Genomic DNA, 13,037 nt, shown 5'->3' with positions numbered 1-13,037 from the left:
AAAGGAGTTTCTGGTTCTTGAAGAGCCCAGTACTCCAGTTGACACACGGCTCTTGGACCACTAGCGATTACAACAGTTTTTCTTCAGTTTTTTGTACTTATGTGTACTTATTTAAATATAATAGTTCTAGTCAACTTTAGCCAATTACTTCAATAAAACGGCAAAAGATTTTTGAGCAATATCAGGAACCTAAAAATGTTTTGTGTTGATTAGGTTTATCTAAATATATTCTTTAACCTTTAGATAGATAGATAGATAGATAGATAGATAGATAGATAGATAGATAGATAGATAGATAGATAGATAGATAGATAGATAGATAGATAGATAGATCCATCGATCCATCGGAAAATTAAGGACCTGGGTTCCGATGGTCACTTTTATGTTTCATGAATGTACGGATTGGTAACAAAAATGTATTTGTGCTAAAAGAAAAAAATATATAACTGTGTCTGGACACTCAAATACTTCCATTTGTCTTCACCTTTGGAGGTTGGTTTTACACTCTTCTCCATCTCCGGTGGGAACTGTGTTCACAAACACCAACTTGAACTGTTCATAATTGATGTTCACTGCTGGAAAAAAATAGGACGCATTTGTGAAATCCAACAAGTGTTTGGGGAAGAAGAGGAAGAAGAGAAAGAGTGCGGGCGGCCGTACTCCAGGGGTATCAGTAATCGTCTGGAATAGCGTCCAATTAATGAGCCAGATGGTATTTTTACAATAACACCTGGGACATCCGGGCACTCAGCGGGCGGGAGCTAATTCTATTTAGAGTAACATTTCAAAAAGCTTATAAACACACACATACAAGCACACACACATACACACACACAGGCTGCTCTGTCAGCAGCTTAAAGCTGTAATAAATAGCTTTTTTGCATCTGAGAGCAGAGCGAGTGTAACCTGCTCCTGGGGTTTTTAGTTTGAACTAATCTGTCCCAAACACAGAACAGACCGAAGAAACCAACAGAAAGAAAAAGAGGAAATACATTAGCAAAGAATTCCATGAATTGAAAAAAAGATTGAAAAAAATCTGCTGGATCACGTTATACTATATACATATAGTATTCATATATACATACAGTGGAACCTCGAGATACGAGCGTCCCGACATACGAGTATTCCAAAATAGCAGCAAACCTTCGAGCAAATGTTTGCTTTGAAATACGAGTAAAGATTTGAGATACAAGCATGCCTACAGATGCCGACGCTAGGTGGCAGAGCACGCCGAGCAGGCCACGCCGCCTCACTTGTTCACTTCATGTGTTTGTCATCCGTATTGTGTTTGTGTTATCTAAGTGATTATCTCTCTATTTTGTGCATTATTCTTCATAATAGTGATGAGTCCTAAGAAAGTGAGTGGTAAGGATGGTAGTAAGGAGAAACGCATGATGACTACGGAAATAAAGCATGAAATTGTCGATAAATATGAGCGTGGTGCCCGCAAAAGAAAGAATACAAATCGAAAAAAAACCAAAAAAAAAACGTAAGTTAGGTTAACTTAATTCTAAGTTTATGTAAGTTACGTAGTGTACGTGTAAAGTACGGTACGGAATCAAGTGTCTACGTACGGGTCAACTCTACGATACGAGCAGCTCAAGTTACAAATATATATATATATACAGTATATATATATATATATATATATATATATACTGTATATATATATACAGTATATATATATATATATATATATATATATATATATATATAATGTTTTGGTTGACTATTAACACATTTTCTAGCTTATCCTCTAAAAAAAACAACGTTTCCTGTAACACCAGAGCGCTGTCTGTGAGATTGAGATACAGGCAGCAGCGGAATTGACTGTCGTTGACAATCATGTGGTGACGAGCAGCGTTTGACGATCTAAATGAAACGAGCGCTGCTCATTATTAGATGATAACTGTGTTGATCATCAGACTCGGCTGATCATCAGATGTTCTTCTTCTCTCTTTAGCTTTCCTTCTCTTTGTTTCCTGCTCATAATGATCAATGCTGATTAGAAGACATAAAGAACGCCGGGAGGGACCCTTGTGGTTTGCTGTCATTGTTGTTTCCAGGGGCAGATCCAGAGCCCTTAGAGGGATGGGGGGAGGGGGGAGGGGCATTCAGCGCCTCCATATGTGCGACATATGCACCCAGTTATTTACTCATGTACAGACAGGCTCTCTCATTGTCTCTCTCTCTCTCTCTCTTTCTCTGTCTTCGTCTATCTCTTTCACCAGTGATAATTAGTAGCTCACTCTTTACCATTAAATCATTATTAGCCTGATAAACACTTCAGGGGTAGTTTACTGCTGCTGCCATTGTCGCTTCTGCTGCCTGCGTGGCCGCTGCACTGAGTTATGGCCAAATATCTACACCCCCCCCCAGACCCCCCGCTCCCTGTAATTGATGGCTCTGGTAAGCCTGGGTCGATCCATAAAGAGCAGTTTCTGCTCTGTGGTTAATGCACAGGCCTAGAAAAAAAAATGCAGGAAATGATGGGAGATGAAGACGAAGGCGATGAGTCACTGGAGGACACCACAGGAGTGGGAGCAGCAGAACCAGAGAGGATGTAAACCACAACATGTAATGTTACTCACGGCCACCTCAAATTACATTTCAGGAGATTAATAAGAGACACTTTTGGAGGACCTTCTCCAGAGGCCTCTTTCGTTCTCTTCCTGTTTTTATACAGCTGTCCAGTAGTTCTGGTCCATGAAGAAATGTCTGAAGGGAATGTACTGTTGGAGAGAGGTTTAAAAAAAAAAAAATTATGAGAACTTTCTGTGTATTTTCTGAGCAGAAAATCAAATAAGTGCCGCAAATTTATATTTATATTCAGTATAGTATTTATAGTAAATATATACACAGTGGAACCTCGGTTGTCGAACACCTCCCTCTTCGAACAATTCAGTTCACAAACAAGATTTTGGACTAAAAATTGCCCCGGGTGTCGTACCATAACTTGGTTGCCGAACAAGCCAACGTCACGACACGGGCAGACAGTGATCACTAAGTGACTCAGTGGAGGCGTCAGTCCGTGCTCGGGATATACACGCTTGTACAACACAACTGTTGATGTCTGATTTTGACAGTATTTCTTGCGTTGGGCTATTTGTTCTACTTTTCTGAATACTTATAAATCACCATGGGAAAGAAAAGTAGAGAGAACAACAACAATAGAAGTGATTATATGAAACCATGTTTCAGATTTGGCTTTACGATATTAGCTTAGTCGTAGTCAAGAGAGAGTTCTCTGCAGCCTTCCTTCCTTCCTTCTCTCCTTCCTTCCTTCCTTTCTTTTCTGTTTTGACGTGTGAAGAACATGTATGGCACCAGAGAAGAGACTGTAGAACTGATCTTCTACCAAATGATCATTTACATTAACAGTAATTGTCGGTTCAGAATTGATAAATAACCCGCATGTCTGGACTGAGGGGTGGACTTGGAGAACCGAGTAGGGAAAACAGGAGAACTCTGTACAGAAAGACCAGCAGCTGGAGTCTGGGATTGTACTAATGAGGATCTTACTGCCGGACCCATATTTGATTAAATAACTGCTTCATAAGAGGAAAAACAATCCCAGAAAAAGGTCAAAGAACTTCACGCTGAGAACCTTCTCCTAGAGTAATAACACCCAGATAACTTTTATTTTAGTGACACTATAGGCCATAAAAACACACTTATGGCGCTATAATGTGTTTATAATAAATGTCTATAATAAATATAATAAAAAACAAACAAACTGGTGTGTTCCACTGTGGACCTTTACGGATGGTCCAGTCATGGAAAACCATTTTACTTTCTTCCCCAGAGACTTCAAACAAGCCAATATGGAGGAAGTGTGTTTGTGTGTGTGTGTGTGTGTGTCTCAACTGTTGACACAAATGTGAAAAATGAAAACATCCTCTCTGTGTGACATCCACTGCAGACAGAATCGCCTGTATGTGTGTTTGTCTGTACCGCTTCTGTTTGCAAGTACGCGTGTGTTTAATTTGCCCCGAAGTGTAGTGATGCATGCTGGGAGCTCGAGGCATGGAGATATTAATTAGCTGAAACGAAGCAAGAGGGGAAAGGCTAAGAGATGGCAGGAGTTTTTATTACTATTATTTAGGTTGTATTTTCCAGGATGTAGGTTGTATTTTCCAAACATAAATATTAAACCTAAAATACCTGTAAATGTCAGAAACTTACTTTAGAAATTACATTTAGAGGACGTTCAACTTTGATAAAAAAAATATAGAGTTACTGTTATTTCCCGTCTATAAGCCGCTACTTTTTTCACACGCTTTGAACCCTGCGGCTTAAACAATGATGCGGCTAATTTATGGATGGACACGCTGGACAAGCTGGACAATGTGGTTTATGCCGTTCAGTGCAGTGAGGAGTGTACTGACCTGTACATTGGGGAGACTATACAACCGCCTCACAGACGCATGGTCCAACACAGGAGGGCCAACTCCTCAGGACAGGACTCAGCTGTTCACATACACCTCAAAAACAAAACACACTCCTTTGAGGATAACAATGTACACATTTTGGCCAGGAAAGACAGATGGTTTGAGAGAGGGGTAAAAGAAGCCATTTTTGTCAACCTGGAAAAAACCATCACTCAACAGAGGTGGACTCAGATACAAACCTATCACCCACATACAAAGCACTTTTAGGAACAATACCCAAAAGTTTCACCTCAGTCAGGTGACCGAAACCGTTCTGATGGGGACCACAACGACCCATCAGACTCTTAACGACTGTTTACACTTTCACAGTTGACCCCAAGGCCCAACCCAACATGGTGGAGCTGAAGTAGCTTAGCTTAGAGTACATATCTGCTGTACTCCCCACCACCAGTTAGAACTGAAGAAGCCTCTTGGATGAGAGGTGAAACGTCTTCTTTTAGAAAATTCACGTCCAGTTGACTATTAGAACTTTTTCAACCTGACCATGACCTGGATGACTGAGAATCTTCATAGACATGTACTAGTAGCGTATTTCTGTCTGTGAATGGCTGTGTGCATATATGTGCGTGGGAAGCACGCAAGAGAGCGAATGGTAGCTAAAGTTGAGATCAATTTGAGCGCCTGTCATGTTGAAGTGTGAGTTGGTTCTACAGGAGCTGTTAAAACTGTGTTTATGTTCTGTTGTGCTGGGTGTGGCTGATAATAAAGACCCCAACTTCACTGTTTCTGTTTACCTCTGCTGTGGACAAGCACAAAGTGAAGGGAGTTAGCCCCGGAGCTGATGTTAGCTTCGGCCCTGGAGCAGATCTCAAGCTTCCAACTACAGCCAGGGATCCGAAGCAGGAAAGAGTTAACGTGCAACCAGTCGAAAGAAATATATTTTTGTGTAAATATCCCATGTTACAATGTAGACACCTGCAGCCTTAAAGAGAGGTGCGGTCTATAAAAGTACTTTTATATTGTATTTTTAAATGTAATGGGTGCGGCTTATATTCAGGTGCGTTCAACAGTCCGGAAATTATGGTCTTTTCTTGAGGCCAAGAGCGATTTTTCCTCTATGATGACAATACTTCATAAATTAATAATTAAAGAAAATAATCAATGCTAAAATTAACACATATAAATTATATATATTGTAATAGTTAGAGTGTTCTTTTCATGGTCATGAAGGGGTTAGTAGTTACGGGAGAGGGGAGGCGTGGTTAGATAGTGTGTGTGTGGATGAGACTGAGAGGTGCAGAGAGAAGTGAAGGAAAAGGCGTAAGTGAAGCCAATTGTTATTTTCAATAAAAATTCTAGTACGGAGGCGTTTGACTGATCTCTCGCAAGGGAATTACAATATACTGTATATGTATGTATATATATATATGTATATATGTTTTACTACATTTGACCAATTCAGCCAATCTTGTCACAACATGGAGTTGACTTAAAGATACATGCTTACTCGCTAAAAATATATATATATATATAAATAAATAACTAGATGCACAACAACTACATATAATAAACATGAACTGCAAATAATTACAACTAAAAACACTACAAAAGCTACAAAAGTGTACAAAAACTGCTCAAAAAGAAATTAAAAGATGATTAGGTTGTAGACCAGTAACAGTTAAATGTTAGTTTAGGATTAAATCAAATTTTAGTATGAAATAACTTTTTACTGCTTCCAGTTCTGCCACAATAAAGCCACAGAAAAAAAAGCAAAAAGTGAAGTGAAGTTAGCTAAAGTTTAGGTTAATATTGTGATACTATTTCATAAATTGAATTAGAAAATTATTTCTGTCAGTTAAACTTGACAGTGTCCCTCTTCACCACAGACCTCCATTCTTTCATTTCAGTGTTTGTCCAAATTAGCTGCAGTGATGTTTGGGATGTAAACTGAGGCAGGTGATAAGTGTTTCCTGGTAAAGAATGTTGTTAGTTTGAGTCAGAAAAATCACCTGCTCAGTTCTAAAGGCAAAACATTGTGTTTATCCCCCGACTCTGGTGGTCTGCTGTTTGTTCCTGCTGGGTTCATATGCTGAGCAAACGCCATAAAAACCACGTGTCACAGCGAGGAACAATCTGTGTGGTAATGTTACAAAAATCCAAAGAGTACTAACAGTTCGTCGCCAAACCACAAGTGGTTTTTGTTAATGTGTATTAAGTACTGGAGACGCAACGGTTATTGGTGACTGTTAAACAATTCTCCTCTTCTTGGTGCTGCGCACATTTTCAACAGTTTTGGACAGCAGGAAAACGCACAAGTCCTTTGCTATTACTGCAGAACAAAGCCAATGTTAGGCTAACTTTGAAGCCTGGTTCCTGTAAATTTCCTGCCGAATCTACCTTTTGACTATTGGGTTGCAGTACGACGAAACTGAAACTTACAGTACAGAGATTGTGTCACAAAGCTAAAAGTGGTTAGCATGTTGCTATGCTAACCACAAAATAACTGCAGAGATCATGATGAGGTCCAGCAGTTTGGGTATTAGACTTGATCATTTGTGACTTACCTGCATCCCGGCTCAACAGGAAGACGAGACGGAGAGATAAAGCTACAGAGGCGGAGCTTCATCACTTCAGCGTCTGCTGACGTCAGAGCCGTCACAGTCTACTGGTGATGTACGCTCTTAACAGGGTGTTCCATTTCATATACGGTTACATTTCCACCGCTAACTGGGGTCCAAGTGGTGAGGGGCTCGAGTAGAAAAATGGGACGGGGCCCAAGGAAAACTCGTATACATGTCACACTTGTCACGGATACTTGGAAAAGTGAATTGAAGGAGAAAAAAGGGTGGAAGGTAAAATTCCTGTTGTCACTTCTCCACATACAGAGTGAAGTCCTCACTGATAAAATAAACCAACGTCAGTGTTAGTAGAGAAGGAGCCGAGATGGAAATAGACGTGTGCAGAAATGTTTACAGCCAGCTCTGACTTTCGCACTCTGACGGCGGCTGTGGTACTGCAGCCGTGAGACGACTTTCCCGTCGGTCATCCAAACTGTGGTAGCGGAGCAGAGGGAGTCAGAGTGAAGCAAAGGTTTGTTTTGGCTTCAACTGCGTCAAGCAGAAAATTAGAGCCGTGTTAGAAAAACAGCAAGCATCAGAGCACCGCTGTACTGATTCTCAGGAGGAAGAGACGGAGCAGAGGCTGGAGACGGTCAAACGTCGGATGGTTTGAGAAAGTCATCCAGGAAGAGGATTGTCCACTTCCTGTGTATTCCCAGTACTTCTCAGTTAACACCGACACACTGAGAATGAAGGCCAAAAGGTTTAATTGACCTTGAGTTGTCTTTACTTTTACTTCAGCTGTTTTTCAATAACTACGTCCAACAAGCATGGCTGTTCTGCCCTGCTGTAGCGGCCTGTAGGGGGCAACAGATCTGCTGTTAACACAAGAATTTCCCCAATATGGGCTCAATAAAGCACAGATTGTGTTTAAAATAGAGGTTAGCGCTCAGCTGCAGCAGGGAGCTAAATAAAGACTGTTAAATGGTCATCTGTGTCGGCGTGTGTGTGTCAAGGAAGGACTCACATGTTGCAGTGATCAATTACAAAATGTTTGTATCGACTTATACGAATATTAGTCAAATGTTTTTTGTTTTTTTGTGTGTGTGTTATTTGGTATCGACTTATACGAATATTAGTCAAACGTTTTTTTTTGTGTGTGTGTTATTTAGCTGCACTTAAGCCATTTCTGTGCTATCATTTTTCTCGTTTTTTATTTTTAACCTATTTTGACACATTGCTATATCTATTAGCTATGACATATTTGAATTATCGTTAGTTTTCTCTGAGTCAATTGTTGAGTTAGTAGAAATTCCAATCTGTATCATCTGTATTTAGGTATCTTGGCTGCATTTCAGCTAACCTTTAGCTATTTTTTTTCCTGATTTCAAATGTTTTTGCTTTTGTGTCTTTTGAGTCAAACCTATGATCAGCCAAACGTAAGTAATCCTAGATTGACTAAGCCCGAGCTAATGTTTATTATTTTACTGTTTTAGTCTCTACTTTGGAATGGAATGTCCTCAAAAGGAAATCAAATATAAAAAGACTCAGAAAAGTTCACCTACATTAAATACACACACACACACAGCGCGAGAAAGACACTACTAACACAGATCAGGCAACATCAAGGCAATATCATTTCATTTGGTCTCCCGTCTCTGTGTGTTTCTGAACCAGGAGAGAAGGAAGGAATCAGCTCTCAAGTAAAACAGTGTTTTCACATCTGCTCTCTGTTCTGAAGAACAGGCCCAGGTCTACAGAGCAGGGCGGTTTGGTAGGCGACGACGACTGACTGGCTGGCTGTCAGTTTCAGGTTCAGTTCACCGGGCCACACAGAACCTCTACAAGCGCCGTCGTCTCCTGCTCTTCCTGCAGCAGCATCAAAGATGCCATTGGCTCTGTGTCGAGACCACCACGTAATGAGATCTGAGCCGCTCAGAGCTGGGGCCCCAGAGAGTTTCCCTGTGCCAAGCGTCCAGAGGCCAGGCTCGGGTCAGGCCACTCCCAGTGATTTATGTTCTACTTTATCGCACATAATGAGCCTTTGCACAATTAGCCGCAGACACGCTATCAAAGAGCGCGGCCCGGTGTCGATGCCGACCCTGGTGAACGCAGCTGCTGCTCCTTAACCATGGCTCCACTCCAAACCTGACATTTTTGTCAGTTCTTAATGGACAGAAGTGATGGTCATTGGAAGTGGGTAGAGGGTTGAGGAGGAGGAGTTTTCACCTCATCACTGCAGGAGCCACACTTTTTCGATTTCTTTTGATTTTTTTTTTTTTTTACTCCTTCAGGCTGCTGAGACTTCCAACCTTTAAGGAGCAAAAAATCTGAGAAACTTAGGTTTAAGAAAAACGAAGGAGAAAATCACTGATCATTTGAGTTTTCCTTGATTGTTTCTGTGGTCGCCTCGACCCAAAGGACAACACAGGGTTTGTCCTTTGGGTCGAGGCGACCTGGTGGCTTATAATATGCCTTTGTGTTTGTGTGTGTTTGCGTGTGTCTATGCGTGGTCCTGCACTGCAAGGCTTGTGGCAACTTTTACTTATGCTCTGATTCTGGGACAAGAAAAACTGATTTGAAAGTTTTTTGTCTTGAAAATTAGTAGGTTTATTTTGTTCTATTTTCGTTTTTTAAATCGACTTCTAAAGGAGTGGTTTGGCTTTGGCCCAGAGGCAATGTCTCTGTCATTGGTGTGGAACCCCAGGGTTCAACTCCTGGGCAAGTTTGAATCCCGGTTAGGGCGGTTGGTACCTTCCAGTGGACTCACCACCTGCAGGAAGGTTTAGGTCGGGTTGGTACGGTGCAATGTGATTTGGGTGGTGGTCATGGAGACTGCTGCCCCCGCGACCCGGTAACGGATAAGCGGATGAAAATGTATGGATGGATGGATGGATGGACTTCTAAAGGAATTGTTTTGTCTTTTGTGTCTTTCTGTTTTTCTACCACTACTTCTGGCTACATTGCACTTTTTGTTTTTGAACTTTCTTTTAAAACCGTCCTTTAAATTCTTCTATTCATATACTGTGCTGAGATGTTAGCACTGATGACATGTCAGTTTAATAAAATAAAAAAACAAACAGTTGAAAATGTGTGGCGGAAGGAGATAAAGCATGGCTGGTTGGTTATCAATTGATGGCCACAGGACAGTGGCAGCATGGACCCAACAAATATCCAAAATACATTCAAGAAATCAACTCATAGTTCCATTTGTCATTGGTAATGATTGGCTGTTTCCCTCTCTGCGACATCTGTGGTCGGGGGAGTGGAGCCTCTCCAGCCTTTATTATAAAACGAACTCAAAACTAAATCTAACAAATACTCTCTCACTCTGTGGGCTTCAAAAAAAATGTCAATGCGCAAAAAAGGGTCCCCGAAGGAAGAGGTGAAGTAGAAGAAGGTAAAGGAGGTCAGACTGTGGTTCACAAGGGCAGAAAATGTGACTACTGAACAGCAGCAGCAGCAGCAGCTTCAGCCGACTCTCACCACTGTTACTGGGGTTTTGTGAGTATTATTTTATTGTTTGAGCGACACTCAAGCGGACACCCTGTGTGAGAAAGTCCAGCCCATCTGCGTCTGTGTTTTCTCTGCTCTTGTGTTCATCCGGGAAACGACAAAGAAGAAAACAAGATGGTTGTAGATCATTGTCTTAGCCTTTCCGAGGACAAGCGTGGGACAAGGATGTCCAACCATGGACAGACTGGCTGAGGTTTTCATCTCGCAGTAACAGACTCCTCAGATATGAACAAGACGTCATAAGGAAACAGTTGTCCACCTCTGGACATTGAGCCACTCCCTCTTCCCCGACGAAAGTATTTGATTTCAGGTAGTACAGTTAAGGCCACATGGTGGCATTCTTGATAGGGGAATAGATTGATCGGACACTATAATTGGACCAATTATGAGTGTGTCCAGTTCTGAAGCAGCGGCAGAACTGGAGAGGAACATGAAGAGACACTGAATGAGAGTTTATAAACAGCCTCAAACAATTGCAGCCATTTATTCATCTTGCATTAAAACACAACAGTTTTATATTTTTCATTCAACGTTGGATTCATTGTTTTGTCCAGAAGTCCTTACAGTTCACCTGGTGTCAAACTCATTTTCACCCAGGGGGCCACATCAGCAATACAGTTCACATTGAAGGGCCGGTTGTAAATGGAAGACTGTTTAGATCAGGCGTCCCCAACCCCTGGTTTGTGGACCAGTACCAGTTCATAGTTCATTTGGTACAGGGCCACCTTGGGACAAAATGAACTTAATTCTTACTAATTGACTATATTCAAAGAAAATCCAATCATATCCCTTTAGTTCCTTTTATTTAAAGATAACCTGGCAATATTTTTAAACAATATGTCATTCACAGACTCTGGTACAAACAGAATAAAGTCTTTGGCCCCCGAGCCTTGACTTTGATACGTGTTAAAAATCTACAGCTGAAACAATATAAGGCAGTAAAATACACTGTCAAAAAAAAAAAAGTTCTTCTTTCCAGAACATCTGTGTAATGTATGTCTGTTGGAAGGTTTAAGGGTTCTCAGCTCCAGGACTGAAACAGTACTGTCCAAATTTGGACCAAGTTGTCCAACCTTTACAGTGTTTTTAATGATCTGTGAGAGTTGATCTCTATAATATGTCACCTAGAGTATGTTTAACTGTTAACTCCATAATGACCAGCAGGGGCAGGTGGGGCAGGAAGGCAAATAAATTTTAGGTTGTAATTTTTTTCAATTAAAATCAAAAGGCACTGATTTCTGATTTTATTATTTTCTAAATGAGAGCAACAGAAAACAAATATTAAACTTGTGTGCAGGTGTTGTACAAGTTAACGTTAGCTTAAATGTTAGCACAAAGTTAAGATAACGTCACAGATACAGGGATAATGGCAATGAAACAGGTTAGAAGATGACAGAATGTGGAATATAGATTAGTCAACTACAAATGTGTATGAAGTTAGATGAAAATCCTGAAAGGTAGCCAGTTAGCAAATCTAGCCATAGAAAAGTACATTTACTAGCCATAAATTACGTAAAGGTAAAAGTGAGAAAAACGTGAGTCCAGAAAAGGGAAAATAACTTTTAAATAAAGAGGAATTCTAATGAGGCGAGATAGTCAGAGACAGAACAAAGACTGGAGCTGAGGCTGGAGCCAAGACTGTGGTGATGTCATTGACCAGGGTTTAACAGGAAGGACATGAATGGAGGAAGGAGGAGGAAGAGGAGTAGAAGGGGGTGGTGGAGAACGAGGCGAAGTGAAGGAGCGCTGCTTTGTTCACTGAGTTTGAAAACATCAGAACAAACTCAGAGACAAGGATGATAAAAGAATGATGATGTTTACCATTGAAAGAACTAAATATATGTAAACCAGTATTGGATCAAGACAAAAAAAAAAAAATCCGACAAAATATTTCAAAACACATCAAAACTTGTAAATAAAAAAATAACCAAAATGAATGCTAAGATTGCCAAGATGGATCAAATCAACTAAAAAAGCTTTTAACACTTTTAACCAATTTGAAGCGACAAAATTGACAAGAGTGGTTTGATAATAGCTAGCTTGAAAATATTTAATGTTAATCCAAGACAAATATCATAACCATCAGTTAACATCAATCATTACGCTAAGTCAACCTTATGTTAATAAATAGCTAAAAGATAGCCAATAAGGAGATTTTGTCCAGAGATAGATCAGCGTTAGCTAACAAGCTAAAATGTAGAACACGTGGCAAACTCAGGCCTGGGGGACAAATCTGGACCAACATCAGTGTGTGACCTCACCAATGCGCTTTTGGAAGAATGGTCAAACATTCCTATAAACACTCTCCTCAACCTTGTGGACAGTCTTCCCAGAAGAGTTGAAGCTGTAATAGCTGCAAAAGGTGGACCGACATCATATTGAACTCTGGGTTAGGAATGGGATGGCACTTCAGTTCATAGTAGGAGTCAAGGCAGGTGAGCCAATACTTTTGGTAATATAGTGTAAGTCCCCAATATAATGAAGTGCAACAGATAAAATAGTTCTACAGAAATCGAAAAAACGGAGAAGTTCATTATTTATGGATGTTTGGATATACAGTATCTTACATTCA

The 13,037-nt window shown here is 40.5% G+C and overlaps 1 long non-coding RNA gene across 1 annotated transcript; it reads right to left on the bottom strand.

The window, feature by feature from the left end:
• Nucleotides 1-1,727: 1,727 nt before the first annotated feature.
• LOC112488100 (uncharacterized) lies at nucleotides 1,728-7,092 on the bottom strand. Its single transcript, XR_003051840.1, has 3 exons — nucleotides 6,956-7,092; nucleotides 4,389-4,484; nucleotides 1,728-2,732 (listed from the first exon to the last, which is right to left on the bottom strand). It is a non-coding gene; the product is annotated as an uncharacterized LOC112488100 (long non-coding RNA).
• Between the last annotated feature and the right edge of the window lie 5,945 nt (nucleotides 7,093-13,037).

The sequence above is a fragment of the Cynoglossus semilaevis genome, chromosome 14, assembly GCF_000523025.1.
Source record: "Cynoglossus semilaevis isolate Cse_v1.0 chromosome 14, Cse_v1.0, whole genome shotgun sequence".
NCBI classification, from domain to species: Eukaryota; Metazoa; Chordata; class Actinopteri; order Pleuronectiformes; family Cynoglossidae; genus Cynoglossus; species Cynoglossus semilaevis.
Note: the sequence above shows the minus strand (reverse complement) of the source record. Positions and strands in the feature narration are given on the sequence as shown.